At 44.7% G+C, this 8,522-nt stretch overlaps 2 non-coding genes across 2 annotated transcripts; both read left to right on the top strand.

Moving 5' to 3' along the window:
• Positions 1-200: 200 nt before the first annotated feature.
• Positions 201-273, top strand: TRNAR-UCU (transfer RNA arginine (anticodon UCU)). Its single transcript has one exon. It is a non-coding gene; the product is annotated as a tRNA-Arg (tRNA).
• A 1,650-nt stretch (positions 274-1,923) lies between these two features.
• Positions 1,924-1,996, top strand: TRNAR-UCU (transfer RNA arginine (anticodon UCU)). Its single transcript has one exon. It is a non-coding gene; the product is annotated as a tRNA-Arg (tRNA).
• The last annotated feature ends 6,526 nt before the right edge of the window (positions 1,997-8,522 follow it).

The raw sequence follows: 8,522 nt of genomic DNA, 5'->3' as shown, positions 1-8,522 counted from the left end.
CACGTAGTAATGCAATTCCTTATAATTAACCATACACCAACAAGAACATCGTTATAATAAACCGTACAGTAAGACGAACGAAAACATGACATCAAATACCTTGCATCACAACCCTATTTTCAATAATAGCCATATTAGGAATAACAACGTAACTTCAAATCTAACTGAAAGTTAGATCATTAAAACTATAACCAAATCGAGCACTTGTGGCCTAATGGATAAGGCACTTGACTTCTAATCAAGGGATTGTGGGTTCGAGTCCCACTAGGCGTGGACAACACGAAGAACAACAAAACGTGATGCCATTGCTTGTAAAAACCCATACACAACACGAATGGGGAAAAACACTATCCCGATTATGCGATTGTGGGTTGGGGTCCCACCAAGCCTGGATAACACCAAGAACAACAAAACGTGATGCCATTGCTTGTTAAAATCCGTACACAACACGAATGGGGAAAAAAAACACTTTTCCGATTCCGCGTCGTAATCCATACATCAATACGAACAATAACATAATCTTAAATCCATTGTGTATTAATCATGTACCAACATTGATTAATCAGGTAATGCCAAACTCAATCGAAAGTAAGTGGTTACTAGTAGCCAAACTAAATAGAGCGCTCCTCGCGTAATGGATAAGGAACTCAACTTTATTTTAAGGGCTCGATGGTTCATGTTCCCTAAAGCCTGCAACACGAAGGACAGCAGCATGCCCTGATCCCATTCTTCATCATAACCTGTACAATAGGATAAACAATAAATTGATATTAAATCAATTGCGAAAATCCCATACCTTGAATAATAGCGTAACCCAAAATCTATTCCAAAGTAATAGTGATTAACAATGTAACCAAATCAAGCACTATAAGGCACCTGACTTCTAATCAATGGATTGTGGGTTCAAGTCATAATAGCCAAGAACCACACCAAGGACACCAAAGCCTGATAGCATTCCTTGCAATAACCCATACACGAAGACGAACAATGATTTCATCTGTAATCCATTGTGTAACAACCAGGCCGATGTTGATAAATACCATAATACCAAATTCAATCGAAAGTAAGTGGTGAATAGAAACTTATCTCAGTGGAACACTTCTGGCGTAACACATAAGACACTTGACTTGAAATCAAGGGATTATGGGTTCCAATCCCACAAGTCCCACAAACCCTGCAACACGGAGGATTGCACGCCCTAATCCAATTCCTTATAATAAACCGTACATCAATATGAACTTCGTTAAATTAGACTATACACTAAGACGAACGAAAACATGACATCAAATAGCTTGTGTCACAACCGTATTGTCAATAATAGCGATATTGGGAATGGTAGCGTAACTTCAAATCTATCTCAAACTTAGGTGATTAAAACTATAACCAAATCGAGCACTTGTGGCCTAATGGTTAAGGCATTTGATTTCTAATGAAGGGATTGTGGCTTCGAGTCCTACCGGGCGTGCATAACACCAAGGACAGCAGAACGTTATCCCATTGCTTCTAAAAACCCGTACAGAAAGATAAACAATAATGTGATCTCAAATACATTCCATAAGAATCGACAATTAAAAATAGCATAATACGAATTTCAATCGAAAGTGAGTGGTGAATAGCAACCTAAATAAGTGGAGTGCTTTAGGCCTAGCCGAGAAGGCACTTGACTTGAAATCAAGGGATTATGGGTTCCAATCCTACAAGTCCCACAAAGCCTAGAACACGAAGGGTTGCACTCCTAATCCGATTCCTTATAATAAACCATACACCAACAAGAACTTCATTATAATAAACCGTCCACTAAGACGAAGGAAAAGGTGACATCAAATAGCTTGCGTCACAACCGTATTGTCAATAATAACCATATTGTGAATACTAGCATAACTTCAAATCTATCTCAAAGTAGAGGTGATTAAAACTAGTCGAGCGCCTGTGGCCTAATGGATAAGGCACTTGACTTCTAATCAGGGGATTGTGGGTTTGAGTCCCACCAGGCGTGGGTTTTGGATTCGAGTTCAACTAGGAGTGCAACACGAATGAGAGACAACAATGTTCCGATTCCGCGTTGTAACCCGTACATGTATACGAACAATAATATGATCTTAAATTTATCGCGTATTAATCATGTACCAACATTGAATAATAGGGGAACGCCAAATTTTATCGAAAGTGAGTGGTTATTAGTAGCCAAACTAAATGTAGTGTTGCTCTCATAATGGATAAGGCACTCAACTTTTTTTTAAGGTCTCAGTGGTACGGGTCCACTAAAGCCTGCAACACGAAAGACAAGACACCTTGATCCCATTCGTCATAATAACCTGTACCGTAGGATAAACAATAACTTGACATTAAATCCATTGCGAATATCCATACTGTGAATAATAGCGTAACACGAAATCTATTACAAAGTAAGGGTGATGAACAATGTAACCAAATCTCGTATTATAAGGCACTTCACTTCTAATCAACGGATTGTCGGTCCTTCTAATAACCCATACACTAAGATGAACAATAACTTCATCTCAAATTCATTGTGTAACATCCAGACCAATGGTGATAAATAGCTTAATTCCAAATTCAATCCAAAGTAAGTGGTGAATAGCAACCTAACTAAGTGGACTACTTTTGGCCTAACAGATAAGGCACTTTACTTCAAATCAAGGGATTATGGGTTCCAATCCCGCAAGTTCCACAAACCTTGCAACACGGAGAATTGCACACCGTAATCTGATTCCTTATAATAAAATGTACTTTAATAAGAACTTCGTTATAATATACTGTACATTAAAACTAATGAAAAAGTGACATCAAATAGCTTGCGTCACAACCGTATTGTCAATAATAGCCATATTAGGAATAGTAGCGTAACTTCAAATCTAGCTCAAAGTTAGCTTATTAAAACTATGACCAAGTCGAGCACTTGTGGTTTAATGGAAAAGGCATTTGACTTCTAATCAAGGGATTGTGGGTTCGAGTCCCACCAGGCGTGCATAACACCAAGGACAACAGAACGTGATCCCATTGCTTATAAAAAAAGACCCATACACAAATATAAACAATAATGTGATCTCAAACACATTTTCTAAGAAACCTATGTTTGTGGAATAATAGCATAACACGATGATTAAATATACAATAGAACCAATAGTTGTGTCCAAATGGATAATGCACATTGCTTATAACGAAGAGATTTGGATTCAAGTTCCACTAGGAGTGCAACACGAATGAGAGAAAACACTTTTCCGATTTCGTTTCGTAACCCATCCATCAATAGGAACAATAGCATAATCTTAAATCCATCACGTATTAACCATGTACCAACATTGAATAATAGGGTAACGCCAAATTCAATCAAAAGTAAGTGGTTATTAGTAACCAAAATAAATAGAGCGCTGCTCGCGTAATAGATAAGGCACTCAACTTTTTTTTAAGGTCTTGGTGGTACAGGTCCCCTAAAGCCTGCAACATGAAGGACAACATGCCCTGATCCCATTCGTAAATCATAACATGTACCGCAGGATAAATGATAATTGTCGAGAAATGTGCAGAATAATCTCCGGCCACAACCGAAGCGTAGATCACTTGATGACAATCGAACACAGAAGAAGTGGGAATGGAGATAAGTACACGAACAGAAAAAAAGAGAATACACAAGATGGTAACGTGGAAAACCCTCGAGAGGGAAAAAACCATGGGAGTCCATGGACTCCAAACTATCACCATGCCAATGAGTACAACCGGGAGCACAGGGGCAATGACCTCCTACTCACGATCTTCGCATGGTGGCGGGTACAACAGAGACATGCTCTGTATCACTCAATCACTCACTCACTCACTCTCTCTCTCTCTCTCTCTCTATACCGTCATTACACCAAATTACACTATATGAAGATAATAACAGCAACAACCTGTACACTGTTTGCCCTAGGTTCTCACTAGGTCTTCCTTGCCGGGTACTCGTCTTCCGGTTCTCACCGGGTCTTCTGATCTCGAGCGTGCAACATTTGGTTCTCACTGGGTCTTCCAATGCCGAGCCTGCAACATCCGGTTCTCACCGGGTCTTCCTTGCCGGGTATTCCGATGTCGGGCCTGTGTATCCCATCCAGAGGGACCGAGATCCTAACAAACTCCCCCTTCACTCCAATATGGGATGCCTCGTCAATCCAATCCGCTTCCGGCATACGTCTAGCTTGTCTGGTGTCAGCACCTTGGTCAACATATCCGACCCATTCTCTTTCGTGTGGATCTTCGTCAGCACGAACTCTCGGTCTTCTACTCACTCCCGAATCCAGTGGTACCTCCGCTGGATGTGCTTCATCCTGGAATGATACACTACGTTCTTCGCAAGGTGGATGGCAATTTGGCAGTCACAATAGAGCCGGTATTCCTCTTGCCTGATCCCTAGCTCTTCGATGAAGTCCTTCATCCATAGTATTTCCTTGCCGGCTTCCACAACCGCCATGTACTCCGTTGCCGTGGTTGACAGTGCAATCGTCTTCTGCAGCCTTGATTGCCATGAAACAGCTCCCCCCGCATATGTCATGACATATCCGGATGTTGACCGGCTGGTATCTACATCAGCCGACATATCCGAATCGGTGAAACCGTCAAGTTGGGGTTTACCGGAGCCGTGTTGGAGGCACATACTTGAGGTGCCTTTCAAGTATCAGAGTATCCATGGTATCTTCATCATATCCACCTTCTCTGCCTTCGTCTTCGGGCTTTGCTTACCGGATAACCTGCAGTTTGCCGGAAGTGTCGATACGACCGGTATTGCATCTGACATGTTGAACTGCTGAAGCACCTTTGTCACGTACTTCTCCTGTGACAGCCACAATTGCTTCGTTGGCCGGTCCCGAATGATATGCATCCCCAACATCTGTCTTGCCGGACCCAAGTCTTTCATTGAGAAGGTCCGGTTCAGGGCCTTCTTCAGCATCTGTATCTTGATTTGGTCTCATCCGACGATCAACATGCCGTCGACTTACAAGAGGAGTATCAGGAAGTCTCCACCTTCGAACTTCTTCACAAATACGCAATGATTGGCGTGTGTCTTGTGGTACCCTTGATCGGTCATGAAGGAGTCGAACTTCTGGTACCATTGCCGGGGAGCCTGCTTCAACCCATAGAGGCTCTTTTTGAACCGGCAAACCAGTTGCTCCTTCCCTTTCTTCACAAATCCCTCCGGTTGCTGCATGTAGATCTCCTCTTTGAGGTTGCCGTGGAGGAACACCATCATCACTTCTAACTCGAGGTCCATGCTTGCCGCTATGCTTAGCACCGTTCAGATGGAAGTCATCTTTACTACCAGGGCAAATATCTCATTGAAGTCCACGCCCTTCTTCTGTTGGAACCCCTTCACCACGATCCTGGCTTTGTACCTTGGAGGGTTGCCAGCATCTCCTGGTTTCAACTTGTACACCTACTTGCTTCGAAGTGCCCTCTTTCCTTTTGGCAACTCCACCAATTCATAAGTGTGGTTCTCATGTAGGGAATCCATCTTGTCTTGCTTGGCACTCAACCACTTGCGGCTATGGGTGTCATCCTTCGCTTCTTCGAAGATTTCCGGCTCCCCCTCATCGGTCAGCAACACATGCTTTGCATCCAGAAATCTCCGGGGGGCCCTTCTCTCTCTGAGAGGATATCTCCATCTTTGGCTTTCGGCAACCGGCTCCTCTATTTGTTCTTCATCCGAATCCGATTTGGGGTCTTGGCCGGTTCCGGTTTCAGCTTCCTCTACTTCTTCTTCTGCCGGTTCGGTATCCTCGGCATAACCGGCTGGTTCCTCAAGTGTCAACCAGGCTCTTAGCCGGGTGGGTCCGAATCTCATCGGAGTTCATTATCTTCTTCTCCGACTCCCAGTCGGCAAGACTCTTGTCCTCCATGAAGATAATATCTCGGCTCCGGAAAACCTTCTTGTCAACTGGATCCCACACTCGGTAGCCGAACTCATCATCGCCGTATCCAAGGAATATGCATGGCCGGGTCTTTGGATCCAACTTTCCTCTCCGGTCCTAGCTACATGCACATATGCGAGACACCCGAACACTTTCAAATGCCGGTAGGACACTTCCTTACCGGTCCACACCTTTTGCGGCGTGTCTCCATCCAAGGGCACTGAGGGTGATGTGTTTATCACATACGTCACTGTTGACAGCGCCTCAGCCTAAAACATCTTGGGTAGTTTAGCATGTGCTAGCATACTCCGAACCCTCTCCATTATGCTCCGGTTCATCCTCTTAGCTAGCCCGTTTAGTTCTAGTGTCTTCGGCACGGTAAATTCGAGCCGGATTCCCTTTGAGCGGCAGTACTCCTCGAACTGGCCCCGGTATTCCCCTCCATTATCTGTTCGAACTGCATTCAGCTTCCGTCCGGTTTCTCTTTCCACTCTTGCATGGAGCTCCTTGAAGACGGATAACACCTAATCCTTCGTCTTCAACGGTGTGGCCCACAACCTCTTGCTGTGGTCATCTATGAACGTCACGAAGTACTATGCTCCGGCGTGGGACTTCGTGTCCACTTGACACACACCGGTATGCATCAACTCCAATGGTGCATTACGTCTCGTCGGTGGCCGTGATTGGAAGGAGGTTCAATTTTGCTTACCGGCTAGGCAGTCGGTACACCTCTCAAGATGCACGTTCTTCACCGGGATGAGGTTGTCATCGGCAAGCCTCTTCATCTCTTTCATGCTCATGTGACACAGTCTCTTGTGCCACAGCTCATCGGCAGTGTCGGAAGCCACGTTCACTTCTTCTGGGCCTTCATCAAGTACAACGTGTTGACCTTCTGGGCCCGAGCCACTATAAGGCTCCCTTTGTTGAATTTCATGACTCCGTTCCGGATGCTACCCATGTAGCCTTCATCGTCTAGCTGACCGACTGATATTAGGTTCAGTCGAACCTCGGGAACGTGTCAGACATCCTTCAGTAGTAGCTTGCATCTAGTTGGTGTTGTCAACCATACGTCTCCTATGCCGACAACTCAGCATGTACCTTCATTCCCCATCCGGACACAACTGTGCTCACCGACTGTGTAGGATGAGAAGCATTTCCGGTCCGGGGTCAGGTGGAACGACACTCTGGAATCGACAACCCACGTTGTCTTGTCTCCGACAAGGTACAACTCACTCTCTTTGGTGATGAGCATCAACTCTTCTTCACTTGCCGCGATTGCCGTCGTTCCCTTCTGGTCCGGTCTTTACTGTTCCGGTCCGGTGACCGCTTCGAATCGGTACCGTCGGTTTCCTTGTCTTTTCGGAAGTGCTGACAGTTCTTCTGGAAGTGTCTGGGCTTGCCGCAATAGAAGCAAGTAGGCCTCCCCCTTGACTTTGACCTTGTCCACGACTTTTCCCGGTTCTAGGGACTACGCTTCCTATGCCTTCCGTGTTCCGATTCGGTTAGGAGTGCTTTGGAGTCGGAGCTCGTATCCTTGTCTTTCCGACTCGCCTCCTCAACTAGCAAGCTCGACTTCACTCTTGCTAGGAATAACCATTTCCTTTCTGGCCCAGGGTTGCCCAAAGTAACAACCAACGTCTCCTAGCTATCTGGAAGGGAACCAAGTAGGACTCGTGCTAGTACCTCATCGGCGAGAAGTACTTCCAATGATGTTCCCTGGTGGATCAACCCCTGGAAGGCATTCATGTGCTCCGCCATGCTGGAGCCATCTTGGTACCAGAGTCTTACTAGCTTCCGAAATACCGAAACCTGATTAACAACATTTTTGTTCTGAAACATAACGTCGATCTTCTCCAAGAGCTCATGAGCCTTGCTCTCTTCATTGAAGTTGTTGTATAGACTCATGTCGATGAAGCACCATATGTTCATCGTTGTCTTCATGTGCAACACCTCCCATATCGTGGCATCGATTTTGTCCAGTCTCTTGTCCCCGAACTGAACCGGCAACCAATGATCTTTAACCATGAGCATGTCCCTCATTTTCGACTTCCACACTGAGTACTTGGAGCCAGTGAGCTTGAACATGCCTCCCAACGAATCCTCCATTTTTCTGTGTCGTTTCGCTCTGATACCACTTTGTCGAGAAATGTACGGAATAATCTCCGGCCACAACTGAAGCGTAGATCACTTGATGATAATCGAACACAGAAGAAGTGGGAATGGAGGTAAGTACCCGAATAGAAAAAAAGAGAATACACAGGATGTTAACGTGGAAAACCCCCGAGAGGGAAAAAACCACGGGAGTCCACGGTGTCGTGCCTTTCGGCTCCGGATCGTTGCGTGAGTCGGGTGGGAACCACAGAGGTCTTGGACTAGGAGAAAGAAGTTCGTGAGATAGAGATTAATTATGAATAAATAGCGAAGAGAAAGATAAGAAACTCGTGAATCACACGAGTATACTATATTAATTGGTACTTAGGGTGTTAAGAGAGAAGTAGATGTATAAATCGTGAATCCCACGAATAATTTTTGTATTGATTAATACTTAATCCAAATAATCAACAACCCTTTATATATTTCTCTCCTCCTTATATAAGGAAGGAAGAGCTAAGCATGGCTTCATGCTTT

This window comes from Azolla caroliniana, unplaced genomic scaffold (assembly GCF_043228905.1).
Source record: "Azolla caroliniana isolate FFs.n. ecotype wild unplaced genomic scaffold, voAzoCaro1.0.p SCAF_4, whole genome shotgun sequence".
Classification (NCBI taxonomy): domain Eukaryota; kingdom Viridiplantae; phylum Streptophyta; class Polypodiopsida; order Salviniales; family Salviniaceae; genus Azolla; species Azolla caroliniana.
This window is presented reverse-complemented; position numbering and strand designations above follow the sequence as displayed.